The sequence below is a fragment of the Gossypium arboreum genome, chromosome 5 (assembly GCF_025698485.1).
Source record: "Gossypium arboreum isolate Shixiya-1 chromosome 5, ASM2569848v2, whole genome shotgun sequence".
NCBI lineage: Eukaryota > Viridiplantae > Streptophyta > Magnoliopsida > Malvales > Malvaceae > Gossypium > Gossypium arboreum.
This window is the reverse complement of record NC_069074.1, coordinates 35,834,448-35,850,148: the sequence shown is the minus strand read 5'-3', so window position 1 is coordinate 35,850,148 and position 15,701 is coordinate 35,834,448. Positions and strand designations below refer to the sequence as shown.

Below are 15,701 nucleotides of genomic sequence, written 5' to 3'. Positions count from 1 at the left end.
CATCGAAACATGAAATACATTATGGATCTTTTTTAACTCAGGTGACAAAAACAGTCTATACGCAACCGACCCGATACCCTCAATAATCTCATACGGCCCAATAAATCTTAGACTCAATTTGCCTTTACGACCGAATCTGAGTATTTTCTTCCACGACGAGACTTTTAGAAATACTTTGTCCCCGATCTGAAACTCTATATCTTTTCATTTTAAGTCCGCATATGATTTCTGACGATCTGACGCTGTTTTCAGACTTTCGCGGATCACTTTTACTTTCTGTTCAGTCTCTCTAATCAAATCGACCCCGTGTATCTTATTTTCGCTGAGCTCAGTCCAATACAATGGTGTATAACATTTACAACCGTACAAAGCCTCGTAAGGTGTCATTTTGATACTCGATTGATAGCTATTATTGTACACAAATTCAATTAGAGGTAAGTATCGTTCCCACGTACCTTCAAACTCGAGAATGCAACATCTCAACATATCCTCAAGTATCTGAATGATTCGTTCAAACTGACCATCTATTTGCGGATGGAAAGTGGTGCTGAAATGTAATTTCGTACCTAATGTATCTTGCAGTTTCTTCCAAAACCATAATGTAAATTGGTTGATTTGATAGTTTAACTAGTTAAAGGACTAAATTGTAAAAGTTGTAGAAGCTGGGGAAATTGTGTAAATTCAAAAAATTGAAGGGTATAAATTGTGAAATGAATTGGAACTGAAATATATGCTAATGAATGAGTAACTTTATATTTTAGATCAAGATTCCGTTGATACTCGTGAAAAAGAAAAAATAGCGGAATAGTCTCTGAACTCCTGCAATTATTACAATTTAATTCAGGTAAGTTCGTATGGTTTAAGTTTAATAATTATATTGAAATGATGAATGATATTATGTATTTAGTATAGTGTTGAAAAATAGAATATTGTTAAATTATTATGTATATAGCATGTTGTTGAAAAATGGAATATTGTTAAATTATGAAATTGAATTGAATGTTCAAAACGAGTGGAATGTGGGATTGAGTACAATGGTTCTATGGCAAAAGATGAATTGACGGTAAATGCAAAGGATGAATTGACGGCAAATTACCAAAGTAAACCGAGGTTTAGCATTTGTTGCAAACTTTCGTGTTTACTTTCCGTTTAGCTCTCACGAACTTCTTTTTAACTCACATGAGTTTCTGTTTAACCCTTATGGGCTTCTGTTCAGCTCTTATGAGCTTCTTTTCAACCCTTACGGGTTTTTATTTAGCACTTATGTGCTTCAATTTAGCCTTCGGACTTCTGAAAACGATTGTACTCATATCCATAAGTTGTTCTTCGAATCGCGAATTGTCTTGGATGATATATGAATATGAAGAAACAGTAAAAGATGATATGTATCATGAGATGAATATATATATATATCAATATCTTGATATGTTGAAACACGAAAATTATGTAAGTTGAGACGAGTAATAAATTCAAGTGTGACATGTTGAGATAATAAGGTTATTGATGTTGAAATTATATGAAATATGTTCAAGTACACTAACAAGTGTTTTTGTTTGATGCATAGGCAAGTGCCAAATTACTGGTTGAATGGTAATATGTTTAATTATAAGATGCATTAAAATAGTAAGTACTCAAATGAAAATATGTTTATGCTCATGAAAGAGTGGTAAGGTTTAAGTTATGCAATTTCTTATGAAATGAGTTATCATGTGATTAATTCAAAAAAAAAGGGTCCATGTTTAAATGCATTAGCTTGTAGCTATGGTTGAATCATATACTTATGATCGGTGTGTAATGCATATGGAATGAGTGTGGAAAATAAAGATATGCAAATGAAAATAAAGAAATTTTGGAAGAGTTAAAGTTGTTTAAAATCTTACTATGCTAGGAATTATATGTATAAGTGATACTGTAGATTTATTCACTATCTTACTATGCTAGGAATTATATGTATAAGTGATGCTGTAGATTTATTCACTTAATGAGTTGTTAAATATAACTTCATGAGTATTGTGGTATCGATATTAAATTATTATTGATATGTTTAAATTTCATATTTGAAAAGAATTATTATGATTAAAGTTATACGAGCTTACTAAGCATTCATTGCTTATGTATTTGTTTTCCTTTACTTTTCAGATTATCGGAAGCTCAATTAGGTTGGAAGCTTGTCGGAGTTGTATCACACTACCCATCGATTCTATCGGTACTTTCAAATGTTTTGATTTTAGTTATAATGGCATGTATAGATTGACATAGAATTGGGTGAGAAATATGGCTTGTAAAATGGCCTATTTTCGAAAAAATTTCTGAGTTTTTGATTTAGTCACTATTTGTTTCTAATGTGCAATTTGGGCCTCGAGGGCTCGTTTAAGGGACAATATGTATGATTTTGATTTGTTTCTAATATGAATGCTAGATGAAATGAAATGTTTGAAAATTAATTTATAAACTTCGGTAACGCTCCGTAACCCAACTCCGGCAGGGGTGTTACACCAGGAATACTCCTATACTCAGTAGGATAGTCAAGTAGAACTCATTCATTCTTAGATAACATAGAAGAACTAACCATGGGAGTGTGTACAAACTTCGCATTTGCTAAATAACATCTGTCAAGGAAATTAAAAATATACTTTCATTGACAGAGATAAAGACTCCCAGTCGCCAACCGAGTGATCTCGATTCCCAAAAAATAATGAAGAGCTCTCATGTCTTTAAAAGAAAACTTAATGTGTAACTGTTTGACAAATACATTAATACTCTCAGATACGTCTCCCATAATGACGACGTCGTCCACATACACTAATGCATATATACTCGACTCATCAGTAACCCGAACAAACAGTAAAGCATCAAATTTTGAGAGAACAAAACCCAACGAGAGAAGAAAATGTTTCAATTTATCGAACCATGCTCAAGGAGCCCGACGTAGCCCATACAATGCTTTCATCAATCGACACACAAAAGATTCTACATTCACACCATGTTGTACATATCTAAGAGGTTGTTGCATGTACATTTCTTCAGTAAGATCACCATTTAGAAACGCATTGTTAACATCAACCTGATGCAACTGCCAATTCTTGGACACAGCAACAAACAAAATAGTCTGAATGGTAGCGGGTTTAACAACTGGACTAAATGTCTGTTCAAAATCACACCTTGGCACCTGAGAGCAACCTTTTCCACTAATCGACCTTTACAGCAAGCCACGGTACCATCAGAATTATTTTTTACTTTGAATAACCATTTACAACCAATTGTCTTTCTTCCCGGTGACAAATGAACTAACTCCCATGTAGCACCCCAAACCCGGCCTAGAAGTTATGGCCGGATCCAGCATGCCACATCAAAAACGTTAAAAAAAAATTTTCCATTCTAAGTCCAGAAAATCGTACTTGATGTTCAAAAGATTAATTCATTAAGGGTTAAAGTGAATGGAAGTCATGCACCGTAGGAAACCGGAAAAGAGGTGGTGAGTCCATCGGACTGCTTAAGTACCAAGCTCCCTTCGGATCCAATCCTAGACATGCATACCGCCATTGCCACACCTTAACGTCATGGATATTTTTAGGAAACCGATTCGATTAAGTCATTTTTTTGGGAAAAGTGATTAATTTTGGAAAATACTTTCATTGCGGAAGCTTTGCTTGTTGTCGTGTTATTTTGAAATCAACTGTTGTTTTTGAAAACGCGCTCTAAAGCTATCCAATTTCAACAGTTAAAATAAGTATTACCTATCTTAGTAATACATATTAAAAACCATCAAAAATAAATAAGCGGCCCTATTACATTTAAAAACCCAAAACTTCAAACGTAATTAAAAGGATGTCCAGTTCACCAGAAGAAAATCAAACTTTCAGAACGGGTGGCCACTCCGAATTCCCTCACAGCTCCAAGCCCACTATGGTTGGGGATTTCCTACGTGGATGAAAATAAAAGAGGTGAGTTTGGGGAAACTCAGTGTGTAAGGAAAACCCATTCAAAGCCCAAGTCAGCTCAAGCCTATTGGGCCTAAGCCTATTCAGGTAATAGTGGTACTGGGCCAGAGCCATTTTTAGATTACAATAAACTGGGCCTTAGCCCCTTATTCAGATAACAGTATGGCCCATAGGCCCATTTCAAAATACATGCAACATCAATAAACATATGCAAGCCCATTTGGGGAGACTACTCAACCCACCAACCACTACACTCCACCCGTACCAGCCATACACTCCATGTGGGGAATAGCTCAACCCACCCAAATTTAACACTCCACAGATTCTTGACCTTGCTGCTCTCGATTATCGATAAATTGAGGCAAAGCCTCCAAGACGTGGACAAGCCACTTTCAGACTTCCTCCATCAATATCCCAGTCCCATGCATCGATAATAACAACATGGCATGCAGAAATAACAACAGTCAAACATGCATTTAGGTCAATTTAACCCTAGGGGTATTTCGGTAATTTTGCACCTAGGGGTATAACAGTAATTTTCCATACATAGGGGTATTATAGTAAGTTAACTGCTTTTAGGGTTTTTCATGCATATTCCTATTTTTCACGTACTAACAGAATCACGTACCGAGGGTTCTTACCGAATTGGGCCCGTTGGCTCATCATTCCAATTTTGGCCTATTAAGCCCAAAAATATCGAGGGCACAGAAATCATGCACTTTGCAGTCCAAACATTGCAGCTTACCAAAAACATTAATCGATTTACCTCACGAGCATTCGTTTTCTCAAAATCTACAAAATACCGATTTTCGGCATTTCGGCATTTCGGCTTTTGCCGATCTAGACTAAGAAAGAGGGTGTTAGTTACACACCTGTTTGCGACGATATGCTGACGAGATCCACACACGAACCGCCTACAATTGGATTACTAACACGTTAATCTAACTATTCAAATACGAACTACGTATTAATCCCTTACAATATTCGGCCAACCACACCTACAGATCATAGTAAGCTTATAAGAAATCAATAAGCAACCCATTAACAAATTTTTGTCAATGTTTACCACATAATCATAATTTCACTGCAAGCTGTCTTCCTGAGCAACAGTCACTAAATCATTTATAACTGGAGCTACGAAACTCCAAATCAAGTTCCGTTAATTTTCCTGAAAATAGACTCATATATCTTCTATCCATAAAATTTTCAGAATTTTAGTTTATCCAATCAATACCAGATTTTTCTCAAAGTTTCCCATGTTTCACTGTTTGACTAATCTGACCACTCTTCATTACGAATCAAATTTCTCATTGTACAGAATTCAAAATATGTTCTTGTTTATTTCATTAGAAACTAGACTCAATAAGCTTTAATTACATAATTTATTCAGCTTCTAATTCATCTCCCACAATTTATGGTGATTTTCCAAAGTCACGTTACTGCTGCTGTCCCAAGCAGATTTATTACCAAATCACTCTTTCATACACCTATCTTGCATGCATGTTATTTAAACATGTATATCACCAATCAATCATCACATATCTATGATTTTTACTTAAGCATAATCTCCATTTCATCATTTTAAAGCACAACATGTTAGCCGATTTTTCCCTTTAGCATCTAAGGCACATGCATGCTCATTTGTTTGGCTCAACTTCACCTATCTTCCATTTTTCATCAAAAGAACATCAAACAACAACCATTTCCTTCATTTTAATTCATGACTAAATGCTCACAACACAACTAAAAATCAAAATATGCTTCAAGAGTTAAGATAGAATCAAGAAGAACTCATGAACATCAAGATAGAAGCAAACTACCATGAACTTACCTTCAATTTTCTTCCCCAAGTGACCGAACATTTAAGAGCTTTCTCCTCTCCTTTCTCTTCTCTAACTTTAGGCTAGGATGAACAAAGATGGACAAAACTTTGTTCTTTTCACCCCTTTTTCTTTTAATAAAACTTCATATTTCATCCATTTAATTCTTTAATACAAAAGACATGAATTTCTTATCATGAAACATTTACCTAAACCATTATCATGAAACATTTACCTAATCCATTATCATGTAATATTTACCTAATCCATTATCATGAAACATTTACCTAACCCATTATCATGGAACATTTACCTAACCTATTATCAATTTGTATCAATTTGTATCATAAATTATGGATATCAAGTACTCATATTGTCTACAACAACATGATGGCTAGCCACTTCATGTAAAATGGGAGGTTTGTCATGCAAATCCTCCTATTTTGCACTCCTATTTATTTGGCCACTTCAATTTAGCCTATAGCATTTTCAAACATTTTCACATAAGTCCTATTTCATAATTTCACTCCCTTTTTCTTATGGAACAAAAATTAACTAAAATTACCGGGTTCTATCTTAAGCTTGGGCTTTTTAGAGGCCCACTAACATAATTAAACCTATGCTAACATTCATAGGATTCCCAAAAATTGGGGCGTTACATCCCAAGTACAATTTTAATCAATGCATCAAACTCAGCTTGTACTGCTAATCATTATTCTTCATGAGCAAAGGTTTCATCAATCGTGCGTGGCTCATGTTCAACAACTTCAACAAATAGAGCTTTGGGTTTAAAAACACATGTTTTGGATCGTGTAACCATGTGATGTGTATTACCCATAGGTGGAGGTATGGAAAAAAGAGATGGAGTGGTATGACTGGAATCCTCCAACATAGTAGACATAGTGCCTTGACTACAACCTACGACACCCAAATCAATCGGTTAATTAGTTAGTTCTATTATAGCACGAGAATCAGTGTTACTATAACAATCTAAATCTTCTACTGTGGTCGCTAGATACGACGAGTCATGGGACAGAAGAACAGGACTTGGGAACTCAGCCAGCCTATCAATCAGAGACTTCAAAATAGGAACATACATGGAGATATACCCACTGGACTCGTGAGGAACCACAGAATTTTCGAGATACAAAAACTAACGTTAATCAAATACAACGTGTCGAGAAATAATAACCTTACCATACGATGTAAGACATTGATACCCTTTATGCTGAGGACTGTGTCCTAAAAACGTGTATGGTTGAGATCGAAACCTCAGCTTATGATTATGAAAAGGCTGAAGATAAGGAAAACAAAATCCAAAAACACACAAATGATGAAAAGGCTGAAGATAAGGAAAACAAAATCCAAAAACACACAAATGATTATAAGTTGGGTCATTGCCGTAGAGGATCATGTACGGAGACTTATCTTTTAAGACTGAGGTGGGTAGTCTATTTATTAAATGCACAGCACAAGTAAAACCATAACCCCAAAATTTTATAAGCATATTTGCCTAAGCAAGAAGTGTAAAACCCATTTCAGCAATATGTTTTCATTCGGCCACACCATTCTGCTCCGATGTATGTGGGCACGAGACCCCATGAACAATACCATACTGTGCTAGTACTAACGTGAACGCCCAAAACTTGCCACCCTAATCACTTTGAAATTGTTTAATGTCTTTTCGAAATTGAATTTTAACCATCTTCTAAAATTGAGTAAAATAATTAATGGCCTAAGGCTTTCGCTGAATGAGAAATAACCAAGTAAAGCGACTAAACATATCAAAAAACGAGATGTAGTACTAATTACTACCACATGCAATAGACGTGGGTCCCCATAAATTGGACACAGCCAAATTAAAAGAGTAAGTATATTAAGTAATAGACTTCGAAAATGGAAACTTATGAGATTTTCCTTTTTGACTAGCAGTACAAATATGATCAAGAGAACCTTTATTTGAAATAATATGACATTTATCTAAAACCGAATGAACTATACGGGCAGAGGGATGACCAAGTTGACGATACCAAAGTTCAAACACATCACAGCTGGCGAAGCTCGACTAAAGTCCAGTATTATGAATAGACGAAAAAACACTGCCACTGACAAGAGCAACTGGTGAAAACTGACAAAGCCTATCACAAGTGTGGCCTCGCAAAAAAAATGCCCCAAGTCTAAATATCCTTAACCAGACAATGAAATAAGTGAAATTCAAAGAAGACATTATTTTCTCTAGCAAACTGTGAAATAGACAACAAGTTTTTACGTACATTTGGCACATATAAAATATTAGACAAATGAAGCTGCTTATTATTTGTAGCCAATGTAAAATGCCCGACACATTTAATTTTTGCATGCGTCCCATCACCTATTAAAAGATGAGTTGTACCTAAATATGATATGGATTCATTCAGAATAGAGGTCTCCTTATAGACATGATGTGTAACTCCCGACTTAGAATACCAAGACAAATTTCCTACAAGCATAGGGACATAAGAATCGACGTTATCAAAATTGGACCCATACTTCACATTTGACCCAGTGCTATTAAAATTGGACCCATACTGAGTTGTATGTACATTTAACCCAGTGTGATTCGAGAATTTCGACCTAGGCGCACCAGGGACCCGTGGAAGCCCAACACATGATGAAGATTCAAAAACAAAATTCAAAACCAAGCCCCTAACCCCAGTATTTGGCCCATGATGGACACATGCCCTAGGCTTCGCTAGCTATGGGACTACTGGCCCACTGTTCAGCCTATTAATGCCCATGTTGTTTATAGTTGGCCCAACACCTAATCACCATTCAGGCTCTCAAAACTCACAAAATTATCATTGGACCCAATGCTTTGACCATCACCGTTCGGCCTATTAAGGCCCAAGTGGGGCGCATTTGGTCCAACACCAACATAAGGACCATTAGGGAAATTATTGAGAAAAACCTTAATGTTGTCACCATTAGGAACAGCTGCTTCTGCTGCCTCAAACCCCACCATCGGCCATGAGAAAACCAAGTCGGAGCCGCCGTCGGAGAAGCACCAAATTGGCCTGGCATGTTTGGGTGAGGGAAAAACCCACCATGCACTGTAACATTGCGCTGAATCGAAGCACCAGAAATAGCCAAATCGTGCGGCCCTCGTCCATCTGTCACACCCACAGCCCATGCAGGCAAAGCCTAAAATACCAACGACTAAGAGGGGTCGTCATACTCCCTGTTAAAACGATAGTAAAAGCGTTATGCCAAGTGACCAAACCAACCACAAATCTAACATTGAACGCAAGCTTTGAAACCTCTCCCACGGCCACAAGCCGAAGAGTGACCACCGTGCAATAAGTCTATCACCACCGAAGGAGGATTCATTTCTACCAGATTAACCTGATACGACGTCTCCTGCACCACTCGTTGTTGTTGACTTTCATACTCTAACAGTACATCTAGTAATTTTTGTATGGGAAGGGGCTTCGATGAGAAAGACGCAAGGGTGAGAACGACATCATACTCTAGCGATAACCCTGCAAAAACAATCTCAACCTTCTTAGCCTCTGAGATCCAATGCCCTGAAGCTTCATTCACAGTACAGGTATTCTGAATTTTAAAAAGATATTCTTTAATAGTAAGATTACTTTTTTTAATCAAATGCAATTCATGATTGATGCGAGACAATTTGGCTCCAATCATAGCAGCGAACAAGCGATTCGCAGTATTCCACACATCGCAAGAAGTTTTCGCATTTGTGAAACAAGAAATAAGAGAACCACTAATCATGGACAATAACCATGACGCAAGCAATTTGTCTTGTTGATGAAACAACGAAGCCTCTAGATTCAGCACCAGTTGACCTTCTGGAGATGGCACAAAACGTGGTGGAGTAGGTAAAGTTTTCTCAATAAATCCAATAAGCTCGTATCCTTCGACAATAAGCTTTATGTGTTGTTGCCATTGAATGAAGTTTCCCTCATCAAGCTTTACTATATGATGTCTAGGAAAGCACTGGATTAACCGAGCCTTACCAGAGTCAGAGTTGATAGAGTTGGCTAGATCACACCTTGGTGGAACGGTAGAGGGATTACAATTATTAGCATATATGGATTCGGTGGAGTTAGCCATGAATGCGCAGAAAGAATAAGGCTCCAGGACCTAGGCGAAAGATACCATATAAGTATATAGAATTACAACTAGTAAAATGAGAATGAATGTGACTGATTATTGCTTGAATCTTTACTACTATTTAACAAATGTATTTATACACAATTACTAAAAAACAATTGCGACTAACTGAATGAGTAACAGCTTACTAACAGCTTAACAAACTCATTTTACACAAGTGATGTACTCTAACAAGCTGCCTATAAGAATATTGATAAAAAAAAAAACAAGTACCAAATATTTTCGATAATTTATATTTAAGGATAGCTTACTGGATCATATTCGTTAGCACTAGCCATTTTGCACATGTAAACACCTGTAAAAACAAACCAAATATAAATAAGAGACTAATATTTTACGACTAAAACTTTTTTAAAAAAAAGGAAGAATACATTATCATTTGTTTGTAACCTTGAGTGTGCAGGAGGGCTTCGTAATAGATCCCTCCAACGTCGACATTCTGAAGGTAGCATGTCTAGAGGATACAAACTAGTTTTTTCAAAAACTTGTAAATTAAGGAAAAATAAGGGTAATTGTGTAAAAACCAAGAACAGCTTCTTGGTTAGCTTCCAACAATGTATGATCGTATAAGCAACTTGCTGGGAGAAATTCTACATTAACGGGTAAGATTATTTTTTAGTTTATTTTATATATTATACTTTACATTGTTTTTTGTAAAACAAACACAACACAAGTTATAAACTATTATATTACAATTTCCTTTTAGCAATCGAAATTTATTTTATAATAAAAAAATGATTTGTAATAATAAAGAAAAGGGAAAAAATATACTCGCAAGAATGAACTTTCACCACCTTCAAGAGTTTCTTGAGATTGTTAATTAATGTAACCCTTACATTGAACACATCGTAGGCAAGGGGTACTAGGCTTTTAACAGTTAAGCCATTGTTTGGAGGTGAAATTGGTGTTTTAGGCTGGCCTCTGCTTTTCTTGAACCTCTCCCTAGTGGCTCACCTCAGCTGTACTATATGTACACGTAAAAAAAGGGCGCATTACTAAATAGGGGCACTTAGCTTTCCCACGGAGGTCAAATTGAGATTTTCAGTCTTGATGCCTAAGCACAGATGAAATTGAGAAAAAGAAGATTGTGGATTTTCTAGATAGGGTTTTATTTGGTGTTAGGGAACTCACAAAATCTATAAGGTTTTCTTGATAAAAAGAATGAACTAAGAATAGTCTTGATAAAAAGAATTAATAGAAATGTTAAGATTGATATAAAGATATTTATATAGTTTTTTAATAGGTAAACCATAAAAATAATCACTTTTGTTTGCTTCAGGTTACATTTTAGTCATTATGTTTGAAATGTTATTTTTAGTCACTTACGTTATCATTTTGTTACAAAGTGATCACTCTGCCGTTAAGCTTCGTTACCTCCCTAACAACAATCATACATGGCAATCCAAATGGGGTTTAAATGCCAACTTGGATATCCAACTGGGATGAGAATAGGTTTTCAATTAAAAAAAATTAATTAATTAAAAATTTTAAATTATTTATACCTTGAACTGGAAAAGAAAAATTGTTCGTCTCCTTTTTCTTTTAGTTTTCTTTTCCATTTTGATTGAAAAAACTATTCTCATCCTAGTTGGACATCTAAGTTGACATTTAAAACACATTTGGACTATCACGTAGAATTGTCGCTAGGGAGGTAACGGAACTTAATGGCAGAATGACTACTTCGTAACAAAATGATAACGTAAGTGACTAAAACGTAACATTTCAAACATAAGTGATTAAAATGTAATCTGAGGCAAACAAAAGTGACTATTTTATGGTTTACCTTAAAATATTAATATCTAACTGGATTTAATATATTTTTATTAGAAATTGGATTTGAAATTAATTAATTAATTAATTAAGTGGATTCAATATTGTAATAGTTTGCTAATATTCGTTTATTTTATATTGTTTAAATACTAGTTTAACATAAATAGTATTTTAACAATATGTTAAACAAACATTATAGTGAATTTTTTACAATATATTAAAAATTGTTGGCAAGCAGTTTTAACTAGTATTTAATTTTTATTTCTATTTTTAAACACTATTAAATTATCTATTAGTATTTATAAAAAAATTAACACGTGTTTAAATAATTTAAATTTCATATATATTTTTAAAGTTAAATTGTGTTTTTAAACAAATATCAATTATGTTTATTATTAGTTTTAAACAGTATTTGTTTAAAAGATTTCCAAATTTTATTTAAATATATAATTTTTAATAAATACAATACATTTTAAAAAGTTTATTTATTGTATTTAATAATTAAAAGAATATAAATTTTAAAGATAGGAAAATATATTTACATTTGAATTGTTTCAAAATCAGAATTTCAGTTTTTAAATATTATATTTTAGTATTCGTAAAAATAGATTTTAAAATATTTAAATTTGTTGCAAGATTTCAAAGAATTATTAAATCTATAATTAAATATTTTTTATTTTCTTAGATTGTAAAATATTGATTTTAACTTAAATGCAAATGGAAAAATAGGAACTTTTTACTTTAAGAAAATTCAAAGCCCTTTTTACTTTAGCTCTCCAACTTGTAATTTTAATTATTGAACTACAATCCTACATTTTTCAATTTCTGTTTAAAATTATTTGGGATAATTTTCGTTTAAAAATAAAGTATATTGGGATAAATTTTAATTTTTAAAAATTATATTTATAATTGTGAACATTTTATTAATTTTTCAAAAAGATAAATATATATATATATATCTACAATAGTAACACATGCATTTAACAAAATTAAATATTTTGAAATTCACATGAAAAAATTTAAACAGGTATTCCAAATTTTGAAATGGTTCACAAAGATGTGGGGAAAAAGTTACCTTATTTTTGTTTAATAAAAATATTATTTTTATTTTATAACGTTTCAAAATGTTTAAAAAAATGAGATTACATTTCTTAAAATTATATAGATGTTAACCTTATTTTTGTTTAATAAAATAATATAGATGTTAACTTCAAAATTCTCGTAAAAGAAGGATTGCATTTCTGTCAATTATTATTGACTTAGAGAATTTTTACCTTTCAAAAAGTATCAATAGTTTAATTTCTTGTAATATTCGCACCGCTAAAAATTTCTCTTTTTCTCGATGTGCATTTTTTCTTTTCAGTTTCCAAACATTTTTTTGTGAATATTTTTGTTAACTTCACAAGTTGTAACTGAATTTTCATCAACCACCAATTGTTCCTCTTAGAAAATGAGTTGGCCTTAAATACTTAAACTATGGCTTTTTGTTGATATCTTAATTTATTTTTGTTTTTGTTTTGGAAGTATTTCAGAATGATAAATCATTTCAAGATTTGATTTGGACCCGTGTTATTTAAGTTTTCTCAATGTTTAATAAGTTTTCACTTCTAGAAGTTTTTGTCTTGTCTTGTACAAATTTTTTAGTCTTGCTTTTACAAGTGATTTTAGATATAGTTTTGTCATTGTCTTCTCCAGTTTAATGGATGCTCGATTCTCTTGTCGATTATGTCCGTCACTTTAGATCATTTGAGACCAGTTTCCTTATTGTGATCGTGTTTGCAATCACTTCAAATATGTTGTGCTTAAGTTATGACAAAGTCAATTGTCAACATGCTGTTATGTTTTATTAATGTTGGGGGCTAAGGCCTTTGTCGTGTTGATGGAACTTGTCATTCACCGCGATGATGAGTGTTTGTTTTTTTTTTCTCTCGAATTATATAATCTTATTCATAGAATAATGAATAAATTTTCACTTTAAAAGAAATGTTTATTTGTAAATAAATTAAAATGTCGAAAAATGAAAAAGTATATTTAAATACAAATTAAAGATTAAGAATTAATTTTGATGCAATAAAAATATAGAAGGCTTACCTAAAACAAAATTTACTTTTACTAAATCTCTATATTTTCATTGAATATATATAACCAAATAAAATTATTTGAAAATTTAAAAGCATTGAGAGAGTTGAGAAGCATACCAAAGTTAAAATAAATTACATAAATATAATTAAACAGATACAATTACTTTTGGGCTTTATTTTATTTAAATTGAGATTTGTAATCCCCTTAACTTATTTAAAACTAATTTGACAAACTATAATAACAAACTAATGACTTGTTAGTCAAGTAAAAGCCCTTTTACAGTTTTTGACAATATTGCACCATACAAATACAATATAAAAAAAGAATAACTAAAACACAACATGAATTATTAGATTTATTTTTAACCAACTATCGGAACTTAGGTTACGATCCCTGTTACAGGCCAATTTTGGCCCAGATACAAAACAACCAACCCATTACACCTTAAACAAATCCCTTAACCCATTTTACAAAACCTAAACCCACTACCCAAACCTACCCTCAGCCCAATACTAACCCACACCCACTAACCTAAACCGACCTAGCCCAAAACAACCCAAGACTCAAATCAGAAAAACACCCAACAACCTTAACCCCTATTCCCATTTGCGCCAAACCTACCCCCACCTGCCCTCTGACACCAGCATCGGCCACCTGCTCCACCGTGCCCATCCCCTGCAAGATGAAAGGAAGCACGCAAATAGCAAATTTAGAAAAAAAAAAAAAACAAACAGTGAAAACAAGCTATAAAAGCCATGAAACAAAATGTAAAAGGGTTCTTTTTTTTCGATTGGCAGTTTCAAAAACACAAAATAAGACAAGATTCAATCTCATAACAACAGTCTAATCAGTATTCAAACACAAGCATAGCATACAAGCAAATCGGATACCAAGATCAAAGAATCAGAAGCTAAGAAAAACTAAAGGTTATTTCTTTTTATTATTATTTTATTTTCGTTTTAAAACCCATTTTATCGCACATACATATAAGAATATAACAAAAATAATAAGATAAACAAGCGAAATAAAAAAGGAGAAAAAAATTTGAAATTTTACCTTTTCCGGCCACCGTACACAATGGCCGGCGCCGGCGACGGAAGGTGGTCCGATGACCGACCGGTGACCGGCATTGCTACCGGAAATCGCTCCCTCCCTTCTCTCCCTCCTTTTTTTTCTTCTTATCAGCACAAATGAAATTTTTTTAAAGGATTTGGGCCTTTTATAGCCCCCTAAAACGACGTCGTTTTGGGGGCTGCCATTTAACCCCAAAATGACGTCGTTTCACCATAGTCCGACCCGATCCGACCCAACCCGACCTAGGATCCGCGTGTTTTCTAACGGAAGGGCTAATTGCACTTCCAGCCCTTCCGCTTTTCTGGGGTTTTACAATCAAGTTTTCTCATTTTCAATTTGGCCCCATAATTTGTTTCACTTTGCAATTTGACCCCTCTTATTGCGCAGCGTTTTGGAAAGTGGGAAATATTGCGTTTTTAATTCCCCTTAGTTTTGCCCGTGTTCAAATAGGTCCTTCTCTGTTGTTTTTATTTTAGAATTTATCTCGTGTTCTATAGTTTGTTTTCAATTTAGTCCCGTTTAATGCGGTGTGTTTTAAAGATTTGGGAAAATTTCCTATCTGGTCCTCCATAGTTTCACGCGTATTCTAAAAAGTCCTCCCCTCCCTTATTTTCTTTTAAATTAGCCCCAAACTTTGTTTTTTTAATTCGATTGAGTCCTCTTTGTTAGATTAATGCTTTACTTTCAAATTATTTATTTTTTCATTTTCTGTTGTTTATTATTATTCATTATAATCTTTATATTTTTATTATCTTTGTTATATTTTGTATATGTGGTAGTATATATTTTATTACGTACATGTATGTATGTATATGTACTTAATATATTTATGTACTTGGGA

The 15,701-nt window shown here is 33.6% G+C and overlaps 1 long non-coding RNA gene across 1 annotated transcript; it reads right to left on the bottom strand.

Moving 5' to 3' along the window:
- Window positions 1-3,705: 3,705 nt before the first annotated feature.
- LOC128293074 (uncharacterized) lies at window positions 3,706-5,953 on the bottom strand. The gene is made up of 3 exons (XR_008283116.1): window positions 5,773-5,953; window positions 4,814-4,855; window positions 3,706-3,921 (listed from the first exon to the last, which is right to left on the bottom strand). It is a non-coding gene; the product is annotated as an uncharacterized LOC128293074 (long non-coding RNA).
- Window positions 5,954-15,701: the final 9,748 nt, after the last annotated feature.